A 16,942-nucleotide genomic window follows, 5' to 3' on the forward strand; every position below is an offset into this window, starting at 1 on the left:
TTGTTTTCTACATGACAATTTATGGATTGATGTTCAGTGTTCCATTTGCAGTATGGGGAAAGGCAGAGTTTTGAGCCTGTAAACATAAAATGAAGACATTATATAAAATACAGCACATCCCTCTTCCTTCCCAGTTCATCAAATGCTTTTAAAACTCTGTAATGGAATATTGTATGAACAACGGAAATACAAGAACCACAATATTATCTGAGACCTCTGAAACAAGACTCCACTTATCTTACTAGTTTTCTTCCCGATTCAGTTTTCAGAGAGTTGATTTTGAAGTGCTGATGTTCTCCCTCCCTCCCACCCACCCCATTTTAGTCTTATTCTTAATAAACTGTGCATTCTAGACCTATTTTCTTTTTCAGTTTGAATATTTCCTACCATCCTCAACTATGTAGACCAACAGTGGAAAACTAAGTAGGCTTCCCTTCTTGGTGTGCCAGAGTACAGTAGGCCCTTGAGATCTGCTGGTCTTTGGTCCCAGAACACACACAGACAGAGACACACATAAATACTAAAATCTGTGGATGCTCAAGTCCCATTATATACAGTGGCATAGTAAAATAGTGTCCATAGTTTTTTGTGGGTTTTTCGAGCTATGTGGCCATGTTCTGGAAGAGTTTATTCCTGACTTTTGTCAGCATCTGTGGCTGGCATCTTTAGAGAATGCTGGCATAGAAGTGGGTGGGGATACACACACACACACACACACACACACACACCACAATGTACACACACACACACTGTGTGACCCTTGGTTGAGAGGAAGTGAATTGCATGGTACCCTGTGTTGGTCTGTTGTTGAATGGCAAGGCCTCAGGTTGCCTATTTAATTAGTGATCCATTGTCTGCTGGGAAACCCCCTCACTCTGGGTGGTTTCATTTGCATTTGCTGAGTGTTGATTTTGGTGTTTTTCAGAACTGGCAGCCAAACTTTGTTTATTTTTTCAGGTTTTCTTCTTTCCTATTAAAGTTGTCTAGGTGTTTGTGGATTTCAGTGGCTTCTCTGTGCATTCTGACCTGATAGTTGTTGGCATGGTCCAGAATTTCAGTGTTTTCATATAGCATTTTATGCCCAGGATGGTTTATAACGTGTTCTGCTACTGCTGATTTTTCTGGCTGACCCAGTCTGTAATGTCTCTTGTGTTCCTTGATGTATGTTTGAGCACTGCATTTGGTGGTCCCTATGTAGACTTGTCCACCACTGCACGGTATGTGGTAAACTCCTGTGGCCGTGAGAGGGTCTCTCCTGTCCTTTGCTGAGAGCAGCACTTGACGGGTTTTCTTGGTTGGTTTGTAGATCATTTGAAGGTTGTGTTTCCTCACCACTGCCTTAACTACCCTGGCCCAATGCTAGGGAATCCCGGGAATTAGTTTATTTTGGCATCAAAGCTCTCTGACAGAGAAGGCTAAAGGTCTCACAAAATTACAGTTCCCAGAATCTCTATTATTGAGCAAGAACAATTAAAGCTGTCTCAAACTGGATTACTTCTGCAGTGTGTTTTGGACTCAGCAGAGGGAGAGGAGAGGAGAGGAGGGACAGAATTTTGCCTTTCTCAGTTGACTTGGGCAAAAGTAAATTGCCATTGCCTTTCCTAGCTTATATGTAGAGAGATCTTGTAGCACCTCTGCGCCGGAGTCTAAAAGGTAACATTTTTCAAGCTCTGCTCCTCATCCCCATTCAATCCTTTAAAAAAACTTTTGATTTTTGTCATTTTATATAAGGGAAACCATTTTATAATGCCACTGTATATAAATAGACTTGACCAGGGACGTAGCCAAGGGGAGGGGGGTTCTTGGGGTCTGGACCCCCCCTTCCATTAGAAAAATGAATGGTGTGTGCTGCTGCGCCGCCACACCCAAGCCCCATTATAATGGTGGACCCCCCCCCCTTCCTAAAATCCTGGCTACGTCCCTGACTTGACCATTCATGGATTTTGGTATCCAAAGTATCAAGGGCCCATTGTAAATTAGATAGAGGTTCTCAAGACAAGCTCCTTACATTGCATTTGGTTTGATGCACAGAACTTTTGCAAGCTTGGTTTCAAACTGCCATCCCATCATGTGAGTAATCTTTAATTCTGTTTTGTTTTAATAACATTTTAAATAGAAATCTGGAACCAATATCAGATTAATTACTCATAGAAGTTTAATATAGCAGCCAATAACTCACAAAAGAATTTTTAATAAACACTGCAATGATGCACTTTAAGTTACCATATGTAGCCAAAAGCAATATACAGTGTTGAAGAATAACAGTGAAGGACAGACACAGTCTTGCTTCTTTTCTCCATCAAAAGCTGCATGGAGTAAGATTTATCGCATAAACAGTAGGTATGACGTTGCAGATATAGCAACAGCTCTTTGTAATAACTGGGTTTAAAAATAATTCAGGAACAGTTGTGGACTTCTAGATAAATCAGCTTTCACCCAATATAAAAAGAACATGGAAACAGTGGTAGGTGGGAGAGGGGGAAAATGTAATCTTGAGCCAAATTGTCAGAAGGGTTTAAATCCCTGAACACTTCAAAATTCCAGGAACATATGGCTGGAATTCAGTATTGCAGTTATGGATTCGTAACCTAGAGTTATGGATCCATAAATGATTCATATTCATGAAGACTATGTATTCACAACTGTGGCACCATTGGCATAGTTGTAAATGTCCCCTAACCCTACCTTAACAGTCACCAGTTGCTGCGAGGGATCCTGCTTCTGGTTGTCACACTGGAGATAAATGGAGCGGGATGTAACCATCGGTCTGCTGTATCTTGATCAACAGGAGAATATACCTCAGCCATTTTCAATGGCTGGTGGCTGTTGAAGTAGGATAGGGGGACTAGGCCAGGAGACACTACAGTGGGCCCTCGGTACTGGGGTTTGGTTCCAGGACCTCTAGTGGGTATCAAAATCCATGGATGCTCAAGTCCCATTATATAGAATGGGCTTATAAGATGTTGAGAGTGAGTGTGGCATAGTGGTTTGGGTGTTGGACTATGACTCTGGAGACCAGGCTTCGATTCCAAGCTCGGCCATGAAAGCTATTTCTGACTTATGGCAACCCAAAGGTGAACCTATAATGGGGTTTTCATGGCAAGATTTCTTCAGAGGAGGTTTGGCATTGTCTTCAACTGAGGCTGAGAGCATGTGAATTGCCCAAAGTCACCCAGTGGGTTTCATGGCCAAGTGGTAATCAAATCTTGGTCTCCAGAACCATAGTCTAACACTCAAACCAGTATGCCATGCTGGGTCTCTAGAGCAGCGCGCGGATGCGCGCGCACACACGCACACAAAGATAATTTTTACCATGAGGTAAAACTTGACAAAGTAGCATAAAATACAAAATGGCATAAAATACAATAAACACGCAAGGTAAAAATTGACAAGGTGGCATAAAATACAAAATGACATAAAACAGGGGTCGGCAACCTCCGGCCCGCGGGCTGGATGCGGCCTGCGGAGGCCTCCTGACTGCCCCCTGGCTGCTGTTGCCGCCGCCGCGGCCGCCCGTCACAGCTTTTTGCCGCTCTGGGCGCCGCCATTTTGGGCGGCAAAATGGCGGCGCCCATAGCGGCCTCTGGGGCTATGGGCGCCGCTATTTTTCGTCCAAAATGGCGGCGCCCAGAGCAGCGAAAAGCCGCGGCGGGGGGCCTCTAGGAGGCCCGCTGCCGTCTCTGGGGCCCTCCAGGAGGGCTCCGAGGGCGGCAGGGGGCCTCTGGGGGGCCCTTTGCCGTCTCTGGGGCCCTCCAGGAGGGCTCCGAGGGCATCAGGGGGCCTCTGGGGGGCCCTTTGCCGTCTCTGGGGCCCTCCAGGAGGGCTCCGAGGGCGGCAGGGGGCCTCGGGGGGCCCTTTGCTGTCTCTGGGGCCCTCCAGGAGGGCTCCGAGGGTGGCAGGGGGCCTCTGGGGGGCCCTTTGCCATCTCTGGGGCCCTCCAGGAGGGCTCCGAGGGTGGCAGGGGGCCTCTTGGGGGCCCATTGTTGTCTCTGGGGCCCTCCATGAGGGCTCCGAGGGTGGCAGGGGGCCTCTGGGGGGCCCTTTGCCGTCGCTGGGGCCCTCCATGAGGGCTCCGACGGTGGCAGGGGGCCTTTGGGAGGCCCGGTGCCATTGCTGGGGCCCTCCAGGGGGCCCTCCAGCGCTGGCGGCCCCCACCAGCTTTTTTGCCGGTCTCTGACGGGGCCTGGGGCCCCCTCAGGGGTCAGCAAAGATGGGGAGGCCTGGCCCCTGGAGGGTGGAAGCTCCGCCCCCTGCATGCGCCCCCGCCCCTGAAGGGTGGAAGCTCCACCCCCAGCACGTAGCCCCGCCCCGGAGTGTGGAAGCTCCACCCCCGGCACGTGGCCCTGTCCCGGAGGGTTGAAGCTCCACCCCCGGCTTCGGCCCCCCAGTCGCCTGAGGGACAGCAATCCGGCCCCCGGTTCGAAAAGGTTGCCTACCCCTGACATAAAACATAATAAACATGTAAAATTTACAGCTAATATTAATAATAATAAAAATAAATGCCAGAAGGTGCTCTTTAAGGTAACTCTTTAAACAAGAAAAGTTACTCATTACATTAGTGAAATAAAAACATCCACACTATGGTCATGTAATTTCATTATAACATTAAAGATTTAATGAAATTGCATGTCAATACTGTGAATGTTTTTCTTTCACTGGTGTAATGAGTATTTTTTTTCTAGTTTAAAGAATTACCTTAAAGAACACCTTTTGACATTTTTAGAGCACTCTAACAGGACTCTTTCAACTTTTATGTAATTACAATATTAGTTCTAAGTTGTTGCTGTTGTTGTTGTTTGCTGTAAAAAGCTATGGCAAGTAATGAAACAACAACATGTGATGCAATGAGTTAATTTTTAACACCATAGTGAGTAACAAAAAAGGATGACTTTAGCTGTATCTGCACTGGAGAAATAATGCAGTTTTGACACCACTTTAACTGCCAGGGCTCAATGCTATTGAATTCTGGGAATTGTAGTTTTGCAAAACATTTAGCCTTCTCTGCCAGAGAGCTCTGCCGCCACAACAAACTACAGTTCCCAGAATTCCATAGCACCATCAACCATGGCAGTTAAAGTGGTATCAAACTGGATTATTTCTGCACTGTGGATACAAGCAATGGCCTGTTACAGACTGCCAAAATAAAGCCGCTTCGGGTCTCTTTGGAGGTATGCTGTTTAAATGATGCATGCATCCTAAGAATCCGGAAGCTGCACCGAAGCTGCCCTCCAGTGCTTAGGAATGGAGTGTGGCTTTGGTGCGACCTCCGGACTCTTAGGACCCATGCATCATTTAAATAGCATACCTCCAAAGAGACCTGAAGCAGCTTTATTTTGGCAGTCTGTAACAGGCCAAAGTTACCAAATAAAATCTTTAAGAAGTAAATTTCAAGCTCTAGATTGATACAGTAGAATAAGTGAGTTGATACATGAAGTTTTATTTGGAGCCATACACAGGAAATGCACAACACCTTCTATAATCCCCTGGCAATATCTCCCACACAAGCCATTTTGAAATGAATGTGGCTTACGTAACAACACAGTGGTGCGGTTGCACAAATCCAGTACATTTCAATAGGTTTTGTGAGGGAGAGATCCCCGGTGCATTGTTATACACCAGAGCTACCATTTTCCAAAGTAAATAAAACTTTTACTTAAGCTGACTGTGAAAATGACAGGCTTTCCTGCTCCAATGTGTAACAAAAGATTTAGGGTGTCAGAGCAACACATGAAGTCTCCTCCTCTCATTGTTGGGAATTGCTTATTGCCCTAATAACATTTGTGAGTTTGTATAGTGGATTTCTGCATGGTTGTGTAAAAAGGTGTACAGCAGAGCCCAGAGCAATCCAGTACAACAGCAACCATTCTGGGAGAGGAAAAAAGAGTGTTTGACTCTTGTCTGTATAATCAAGTTATTTTAATCTATAATTATAGGGACTTTGTAGCAAAGGAAGGAAGCCTTTCTTCACTGCTTTAACAGTTCAGTTGGAGAGTGTAAATGAAAAAGTCATAAATGTTTCCCATTATAGAGTACAATTATAGAGTCTATTATGACCAAAGACAAACCCTTTATTTTCTTTCAAGTTAAATAAATATGTAGGCCATTATTAACACACATACACACTCTCCCAGAAGCCTTTTATATAAAGGAATAAAAATCTGATTGTTTCCAAAAGGGAGGTAATCAACTGAAAAATAATTTCTTCTTGTTTTTCCACATATAGACCCTTTTAAAGGGCCAAGTTAAAATATTAAATGTGTATAATATTTCAGTTTGTGAAGGTGAAGGCTTTCATGGCTGGCATCTATAGTTTTTTGTGGGGTTTTGTGGCCCTGTTCTAGAAGAGTTTATTCCTGATGTTTTGCCTGCATCTGTCACTGGCATCTTCAGAGAATGCATAAACTCTTCTAGAACAGGGCCACATAGCCCAACACCCCCCCCCCCCCCCTATATTTCAGTTCGTTTGAGGAAGACCAGAGGATTTTTCAGCTGGGGTTGTATGAGATCCCATTGCCTGTGCCTTCTCAGTTCCTGATATCATAGAATCTTAGGGTGCATCTACACTGTAGAAATAATGCAGTTTTACACTACTTTAATAGCCATGGCTCCATCCTGCAGAATTCAAGGATTTGTAGTTTTGTGAGGCACCAGCACTCCTTGGCAGATAAAGCTAAAGATCTTGTAAAACTACTACTTCCAGGATCCTTAGGATGGAGTTACAGCACTTAAAGTGGTGTCAGATCTACATTATTTCTACAATGCAGATACAGCCATAGAGTTGGAAGGGGCTGCAAGTGCTATATAGACCAACCAACTGCCATGCAGGATTAATCCCAATATGACCCCAGTGCCCTTGGCTCCAGGTTTTTCAGTAGGCAGTGCCATGGAGTAGGGACTTGGGAGCAGTGCTCTGTGGTGGACCCTTTCTTGAGTAATCCCACTTTCTCTTCATCACTGTTGCTGTTTCCCAGAGATGTGTATTGATCAGGTGGACCTGATCCACCCAAGTTCCACTCAGTTTAGGATCAAATGATAACATTGAAGTAACATTAAGTCATTCGCAGACAGTACAAGATCTAAATCTATTGAAAATAAATAGATAAAAGCATGCAGAAACAGAAATATTCAAAGAAAGTGTTCTTACATCCCTTTGGCTGAAACTCTGACACAGCCTCAAGCGCAGATGGTCCCTGGCTCTTCACTATTGTTGTTGTTGACAGCCCTCGAGTTGATCTCGACTCATGGCGATCCTGTGCATGAGACATCTCCAAGACTCCCTTTCCCCCACTGCATTGCTTAGCTCCTGTAAACTCAGGATGGTTGCACTACTTCACTACTGGATGTTAGCAAGGGTTGGAATCCTCTGATACAGTTAAGGATGGCACTATGGCCACAGCTCCCAGCCCCCCAAATTCACTTCAAACTCCACGGAGAGAGGGCCCGAACAGACATGTGTCATTTAAATAGCATCCTGCTGTGCTATGATCAGCAGAACAGACTTCTATCGCTTGGTGTAGCTTCTGGCTGGTGTAGCTTCTGGTTGGGGGAAGGATCAGGTCATATTGCTCATCCCTCTAGAATGCAGCCTTCCTCTCTTTCTGCTTCCCTCCACCTTTCCTAGCATTATTGTCTTCTCCAGTGAGTCATGCCTTCTCATGATGTGACCAGAATACAACAGCCTCAGTTTAATCATCTTGGCTTTCAGGCTTGATCTGTTCTAGGATCCATTTTTTGTTTTCTTGGCCTGTCCATGGTATCCCCAGCACTCTTCTCCAGCACCACATATCAAATGAATTGATTTTCTTCTTATCTGCTTTCTTAATTGTCCAGCTCTCGAATCCATACATGGTAATAGGGAATACAATGGCTTGTACGATTCTAGCTTTCATCTAGCAATAAAAGCTCTGCAAATAACCAAGTGCCATTTATAAAGCTTAGTTAAATAGCTACACAGTACTGTCCGTGTTTAATCTGACAGATCAATTACCTTCTTAACAAAGTTCTTTATTCTTACATGACAAGCATTCTCATAGTCCTGGCTCCAAATGGAGATAGTTATCTAAATTATTAATTTCAATAGTATATATTAAAACATACCAAGAGTTGGAGTGGTAGAGATTATTTGGAAATCTTACCAATTTATTGATTCAGCTGCCTGCCTGTCACAAAGCAAGCTACCTGTCAGAAGAGCATTGGTTTACACTTATGAATCTCTAACACTGGTGAAGCATTTCAGCATTTAGGGCTGCATCTGCATTGAAGAAATAATGCAGTTTGACACCGCTTTAACTGCCATGTTTCAATGCTATGGAATCCTGAGATTTGTAGTTTGTTGTGGCACTGGAGCACTTTGATAGACAAGGTGAAATATCGCACAAAACTGCAAATCTCAGAATTCCATTTCATTGAACCATGGCAGTTAAAGTGGTGTCAAATTGCATTATTTCTACAGTGTAGATGCAGCCTAGGAAGTTGTAGAAGAGTTTAGCTAAAGAGCCTTATAGGAAGTTGTAGAAGAGTCTAGCTAAAGAGGCTTAGACCAATCAAGGAGTTAGAAGAAGAAGAGACTAATTCTGGGCAATGTTTCCATGAAGAAGGAAGTGTTACCGTGTAAGGAATCTTCCGTGAATACAGTGTAGGGTGAAGAAAAGTTCCTTTTTGGACGATGACTCCCAGAATCCCCCAGTTCTAAACCTTGTTAGGGAAAGAAGGTGATAATTAACACATAATTTGTTAAATTTAACAAGCCATTTACAAGCTCTGGAAAATCTGTGTACAGTGTGCCCTTGTTTTATGTGAGGGATCCTTTCCGGACCCCCCCAACGTAAAACAAAAAACATGTATGCTCGAGCCCCATTGCAAATAATGGGGCTTGTGCTTGCGGTGGCGTGTGGCACCAGCGGTGTGCATGCACCATGGCTGCGTGCGCCATTGTTTCTTCTGGTGCATGGCGCCGGAAGAAGCAGCGTATAATGCACCCATGTATGACACAAGCACACTATATTACTCTCCAAAACTGAGGACACAGTTCCATTTCTAGATCACAATGCCTTCCAGGATGAAACTGGAGAAACAGAATGATGTATGGAGCTAAATCAGTAGTCTAACTGATGGTGACAAATGGTAATAGGATGTTAGGTGACACATGAAGATTACTATCCTTAAGTACATGGAGAATTTTAAAGGAGTTGTTTAGTAGCTTATATGCTCTGCAAGACTTGAGTGTCCTTCCCACATAAATCACAACCAAAGCTAGAAAACCAGTGGCCATCTAGATTGGAAGTCCCTTACCACTGTCCCTACTGCAACACAACAATGAGTATCTGGAGCAGAAGCTAGTGGGCAGGTTGGCTTTGAGTTTAATCTTTCCCTTCTTATAGTCCCCTCAGCCTATGGACTAGGGTTCATCCCACCATTTCAGAACAGAGTGCCTACCTGCATAGATCAGGAACTCCTGGTATTCCCAGCTATGGTTTCAGGGATATTTTAAAAGAATCCTAGCTTTGGAAAGGACCATAATGAACATCTATCCCACCTCCATAGAATCACAGAATCGTAGGCGCATTACAGACGGGCCCATGAGGCGCCGTCATCGCGCTGTCATTACGCGCAAGGGGCGGCGCTTCCTGACGCACCTTGCCCCTGGCGCGTAATGACTATGTCAAAATGGCGGCGGCCGTTCCACACGGCCGCCACCATTTTGATGTAGCGGATGCTCTGCGTCCTCACGTCGCATGGTGGAAGTGACGCCGTGAGTGCACGGTTAGTGCCTCGGGGCGTCTCTTCTGGGGCTGAGGAAGTCGCGCTCCTTCTTTGCTGCGTCTGGGAACCGTGCAGTTTGGATGCTGCGATTCCTGGACGCAGCAACCAGCAGCGGTGCAAGACTGCCCCTTTCTGGGCCATCTGTAATGCGCCAAAGAATTGTAGAGTTGGAGAAGAGACCACAAAGGTCATCCAGTCCAACCCCATTCTGCCATGCAGGAACTCTCAATCAAAGTATCCTCTACAGATGACCATCCAGCCTCTGCTTAAAGACCTCCAAAGAAGGAGACTCCACCACTCTTCGAGGGAGTGTGTTCCACTGTCGAGCAGCCCTTACTGTCAGGAAGTTCCTCCTAATGTTGAGGTGGAATCTCTTTTCCTGTAGTTTACATCCATTGTTCCGGGTCCTGTTCTCTGGAGCAGCAGAAAACAAGCTTGCTCCCTCTCAATATGACATCCCTTCAAATATTTAAATAGTGCTATCATATCATGACATGCAGGAATCCACTGTTAAAACATTCCTGAGATGTGATAATCTAACTTTTGTTTAAACATCTCCAGTGAAGGTCCACCATCTTCTGAAGGAGGCTCGTCCTCTGTTGAGCAAGGATCGCAAAGATTCTTTAGTACTATAAATGAAGGCAGTATTGGAAGTATAGATGATTCTCCGGCTAGGAAAACCCAGTACCTGAATTCTAATAAGGCAGATGCTATTCAATTTCTTGCCTTGTTACAGTTATAAAACAGATCACAGATTTATTTAGCTTAATTTTGCTTATGCCTCTTATTTATGATAATGCAAAATTTGCCTGTTTTACCTAACAGCCTTGACAAATGCTTCCTTTTAAGTGAAAGTGGATTTCTCTTAAATGTTTTTTCTCCCAATGTAGTTTATGATGTGCTTGTCAATACAGAATAAATTTAATTGTTCTTGAAGTGGACTCTTTTGCCATGGATCAGATGGCAATGCAATTAAATAATTTTTATAACAATAATTGTGTAGGAATGAACTAAGCAGCCTTGTTCAGGCCTCAGTGAGTGCAAAGGTCTTTGGACCTGTTATGGTTCTAGGGCCTCCCTTCTGTTTCTGCTTCTGCTGTGTAGGATGATGCTCTAGAGGTCATCTATCTGAGCTGCCACCAAGCACTTTTAACCCCCCTCCCCCTGCTTCACTAATAACTCAGTGAGAAGTTACTGAGGGAACTTAACTTGTGCTTTTCCACCACTGGCTTTCCCTTTCCTCCACACCTATGGTGGGGGAATGAGACTGATCAGGTTATGAAAGTGTGAAAGAGAGGAAGTCTGTAAAGGAATCTTTATTCTAAAAACTAATCTATGGCCCTGTACAGACAGGCCAAAATAAAGCTGCTTCGGGTCACTTTGGAGGTATGCTGTTTAAATGAGGCATGCGTCCTAAGAGTCCAAAAGCTGCACCAAAGCCACACTCCAGTTCTAAGGACTGAGTTCTGCAGAGCAGGGAACTTTCTCTCAGTCCCATCACCCTGGCAGTTGCAGTTGGTGAAGATTCAGGAGAGAACCATCTCCATGGCTGCTCCCAAGCTGTTGACCTCCATCCCACAGGAGGTCCAGATGGCTCCTTCCCTCCTGTATTTTTTCTAGCGGATGAAGATATTTTTATTCAGGCAGGTTTTTGAATTTTAACTATGGAATTGCAATGTGTGAAGTGGTGTGCTATATATATATGTTTGTTTGTAGGTGTATGTATATTTCAATCTTTTAGTGAAATTTTGTTTTAAATATGTTTTAAGGGTTTTTTAACATTTAAAAAATATAAGTAAACAAATAAACAATAAAGCAAAATAAAACAGCTCACACCTTTGAATGTGTTGTAGGTCTCCTTCTTGCTTTCTGTTCACTGTAAGTGATCATTTTAAAGTCCACTACTGTCTTTGTATAAATCTAGTCCAGAATGTCCGACCAAAGGTTCAAATGAGATGGAGGTTGTCTTCTCTTGTTTCTATCTTTGTTTATAAAGTCAATGGGTGGGAACCATTTGTCTATAAAAGGTCTTGATTTTGGTTGCCCTGTGTAACTTGCCATTCTGTCAGACAGTTTTTCAAGTATCCATAGGTCCCACACTTTTCCCCACCACTTATCTAAATATACCTCCCCTGTTTTCCAGCATGTGGAAATCTCTACATGGACTGCTGTAATGAGGAAATCTATGAGGTTTTTATGATCCAAATTTGAGTTTATGTCTACATATATTAATAACAAAAGCATTTCTGGACATAATTTTATTTCTTGGTTGGTAATGAATGAAATTTGTACCAATTGCCAAAATGTGTTTGTTTTGGGGCAGTCTAGCCACATGTGTAGAAATGTGCTATTATCATTACAACCATTTTAAAGTGTTTTTAAGTGTTTTAGCTATTTAAATCATGTTTTTAATCATGTTGATATTTAATTCCTTTTAAACTTTTGTAAATTGATGTTTTAGTTGGATCTTTTTTTAAAAAAAATTTCTAAGCTGCCTTGGATCCCATTTTGAGAGAAAGGCAGGATGTAAGTACAATAATAAATAAATACCGATAACAGGAAATCATCATCATCATCTACATGAATTGGTAACGTCAGTTGTTGGAAGTCTTCAAGTACTCAGTCATTTGAGTTCCCAGTAAGAAGGGGCAATATTTGATCAATATAATATAAAGCTGAGTTACAGAACGAATACCCGAAGGGCTGTCTTTTAAAAGCATCTTATAATATTCTTAAGATCCAGGAAGGGGTGGACTTAATTTTCTTCTTAGACTGTAGAAAAGGTAATGGGTTGACATACTTTGCTTCATCAAACAGCACCATATGCTATACATCATTTTTATCTATGGCAAGGGATAAGTCAGCCTTGTAGCATCTGTGCTCCATTATTATCAGTTGTATAAAGTTGATTAAAGACACTGTGTTCCAGATTAGCCATAAAGATTTCAATTTGTTGTAATAGTTGTTCTCCAAGTTTCTTTTTACTAGGAGAAACTGATTTTCCACAAATAAAGGATTAGTCTGTGCCATCTGCAAAGAACCCCGTACATTTTTATAATCATTCCAATTATCTCTATTGACATATTTTTCAGGCCTATAGTTTCTTCTTTTTCCCACTCCCCCCACCACCGCTACTTTGAGATAGGGCATAGACCCATATAAAGCAGCACTTTTAAAGCTATCTGATATGATGGACTGGAGGGTTATCTTCCCAATATGGACAGGACTGATACCATGTTTGTGCTCAATACAACTGTTTGACTCTTTCCTGGAAACGTGCTGTGGATTGAAAGCCAATAGCTCACAGAATAGCACCAATCCATGGACCACCAGTGGACTGGTGTAACACTGATATAATATATTCCATCTATTGAAGCCACAACATAAATGATGATAATGATAAGAGGATGGTTTTGATTTCTACTATGCCCTTCACCATTGGAGCTGGGAGAGGGTAAGGTTACCAGTCTACATAAATGTATGGAATTTTAAAACACAAAATTACAATACATTTAAAAAAATAAACAATTGTTTACTTTGGGGGAAAATGTTTTCATTCCTAACCTCTGATTCCTATTGTTTAATCAGTCCAGAAGATATTCTGTCTTCTCCCATGGCTTCTAAGTTTTCGCAGGAGTCAAGGAGACTTTGCCAAAATATTTTTAGAAGTTAAACAGCACAATCTGGGGCCTGTTTATACTTGGAAATAAATTCCATTGAATTCAGCACTCCTTTGAGATAAATATTCACAGGTTAAGATACTACTTGCTCTGACTCTATTTCAGGACAATGAGGGACAGGGCAAAGGAAAGACATTTTGCTTCCTGGGAAGCGAAGAACAACATGAAGTCCGAACCATTGTATAAGAAAAAGCCAAATAGATTAGCATTAACATTTTCTTCAATGCTCTCAGTGAGATAGTGTGTTGTCCATTACATCTGAAGCCAGCAGGCTACCATAGGGGACATTGGGCAGGACATATTCAACTGTCTCTTCCAACATCTTCTTGCTGCTTCTTGCAGCCTGCCATCTGAGGTAACTTCCTCACTATTGCTAATGATCAGATAGTATCTAAGCCCAGGCAAACTAGCTTTGGCTTGTCCATCAATTGTGTCTTCTGCTGTAGAACAGCATCTGGCAGGGATAATACATAGAATCATAGAATCATACAGCTGGAAGAGACCACAAGGGCTATCCAGTCCAACCCCCTGCCATGCAGGAAATCTCAGTCAAAGCATCCCTGACAGATGGCCATCCAACCTCTGTTTGAAGTCCTCCAAGGAAGGAGACTCCACCACACTCCGAGGGAATGTGTTCCACTGTTGAACAGCCCTTACTTTCAGGAAGGTCCTCCTAATGTTGAGGTGGAATCTCTATTCCTGTAGCTTGCATCCATTGTTCTATGTCCTGGTCTCTGGAGCAGCAGAAAACAAGCTTGCTCCCTCTTTAATATTATTATTATTAACCTTTATTTATAAAGCACTGTACATTTACACAGCGCTGTACATACAGTCTTTTTAATTAGACGGTTCCCTGCCTTCAGGCTTACAATCTAAAAAGACACCACACAAAAGGAGAAGGGAGTAGTGGTGGGGAAGGGGATGAGGTCCAGCAGTTCCTCTCTACCTCCAAGGTCTGGACCAAGGCAGATGGACTGGAGGGAGGGCTTAGCTTCATAATGGATGGTTAATCTTCATCCAGGGAGGCAAGCGACAATTATGCAAGGCCTGGGAAGGCTTCTCTGAACAGGATGGTCTTCAACTCTGTTTTGAAGCTGGTTAAAGAAGTGATGGCTCTTGTTCGGGGGGGAAGAAGGTTCCAGGAGTGAGGGGCAGCAAGTGAAAAGGGGCGAATCCGGGATGGGGCAGAGGAAATCCTGGGCTGGGACAGCAGACCTTGATTACTAATACAGCAGTCCTTTAAGTATTTAAACAGGGCTATCATATCACCCCTTAATCTTCTCTTCTTCAGGCTAAACATACCCAGCTCCCTCAGTCATTCCTCATAGGGCATGGTTTCCAGACCCTTCACCATTTTAGTCGCCCTTCTTTGGACATGCTCCAGTTTCTCAACATCCGTTGGACACGCTCCAGTTTCTCCACATGCTTGATGACATTTCAGTTAGCTCACTATATTGCTCCACACTCCATAAGTGCTCCAAAGCTTCAGTGGATCATATGTTTTAGATTTCATACAAACAGATACACTGGGCCCAGGTAGTTTCTGGTCACTGTTCAATGGCATTTATTTTACATAGATTCAATAACTGAAAACATTGGTTTTGTCTAAAACTGATTAGAACCTGCTAGCTCAATTGCTTTTTAGACCTTTTTGTCAATCATAAAACAGAACCACACAACAACAACAACAACAGCAAAACCCCTTCTGAGAGAAGTAGTAAAAGCTGCTTCCAGTGCACACAATTAGTGTAATTTTACATTTAAATCTTGAAATGATAAGAGGGAAACTTGCAAAAAGCTTCTCAAGAAGGAGGGCATGAAGTGATAATGCATTTAAAATGACACAAGCTCTTTGTAAATTCTCCATGTTGTAAGCAAAACCATCTTCACAAAGGGGGGAAAAAAGAGGACCTGAGAAACCAGCTTCAAAACGGAGTTGAAGACCATCCTGTTCAGAGAAGCGTTCCCAGGCATTGCATGATTGTCACTTGCTATTTGATGTTCTTTTGTTGCCTATTTTATTGAATCATTTCCTGTATTGCTATGTATTTTATATGTATTATTCTATTATTTCTTAGATTGTACGCCATAGGCAGGTTTACTCTTTTATATTTATTGTTTTTATGTACAGCGCTGTGCAAATCTACAGCACTATATAAATAAAGAATAATAATAAATAATAATAACTACTAACCAGTCAGCTTGATTTCAGCCATGAAAGGTCGTTGAACATTTCATTACAAAGTCAGTCTTTGCACACTTAGAAAGGAATGCTGTGATTCTTAAGGGCTTCTTAGCAATGGGTTTCTCAAAAATTAGTCATGCTAAACTAATCTTTTTTTTTGTAACAGAGTAGATGAGGGAAATGCTGTGGATCTGGTATATCTTGATTTTGACAAGGTCCCTCATGATATTTTTGCAGACAAGTTGGCTAAAAGTGGGCTACTCTTAAATGCAATTATAATTAGTTGACAGATAAAACTTATCATTCTGGAAATAAGTGAGTAGTAGAGTGTTCCAGGGTCCTGTCCTGGGATAGATGGTGTTCAACAACTTTATAAATGGATGATGGAATAAAAAGTTTACCAATCGAATTTTCAGATGACATCAAAATGGAGGTGGTAGCGACTAGTACCCAGAGGACAGAATCAGAATGCAGAATTCAAAATGGTCTTCACAAATTGGAGAGCTGGGTCAAACCTTATAAAATGAATTTCAAGAAGAATAAATGTAAGCTAATAAATCTAGGACTGAAAATGAAATTTTCAAATATAGGATGGATGGCACCTGGCTTGAAAGCAATACATGTGAAAAGGATCTAGGGTTCTTAGAAGACCACAAGCTAAACATGGGTCAACAATGTGATGTGGCAGCCATAAAAGCTAATGCAATTCTGGGCTACATAAACAGGGTTATAATGAACAGGTCAAGGGAAGTGGTAGTGTCACTCTGTTCTGCTTGGATCAGACCTTAATACTGTGTCCACTTTTGGGCACCACAGTTCAAGAAGGAATATCAACAAGCTTCAGTTTGTTCAGAGAAGAATGACCGAGATGATAAAAGTTTTGGAAACCAAACTTACGAGGAACACCTTATTGAGTTTTGTGTGTTGTGGCATGTCACCCAGTGTGGGGAGGTGGGTCTTCAGAGGCCAGGGTCAAAAGGGCACTCCTCCCACTCATTGCCATGGTGCATACAATTGCACTATTGTAGTAAGGTGATGTGTCTGCTTGGTCCTCGCAATAGCCCTCCCAGCCTTCCAAGTCCCTCATGGCCATGGCCACATGGGACCTGGAAGGCAGTTGCCCATCCCCCTGGCCTTCCAAGTCCATATTTAATTGTATGAAGGGATGCCACATAGAAGATGAAGTGAGCTTGCTTTCTATTGCTACAGAGAGTAGAACATGAACCAATGGATTCAAATTACAGTTAAAGATTAGGAAGAGCATTAGATTAGGAAGTGCTTTGACTGTGTATTTCTGCAAGGCAGGGTTGGATTG

Source organism: Sceloporus occidentalis, unplaced genomic scaffold, assembly GCF_023333645.1.
Source record: "Sceloporus occidentalis isolate IW3139 unplaced genomic scaffold, rSceOcc1.0.p SCAF_2, whole genome shotgun sequence".
NCBI lineage: Eukaryota > Metazoa > Chordata > Lepidosauria > Squamata > Phrynosomatidae > Sceloporus > Sceloporus occidentalis.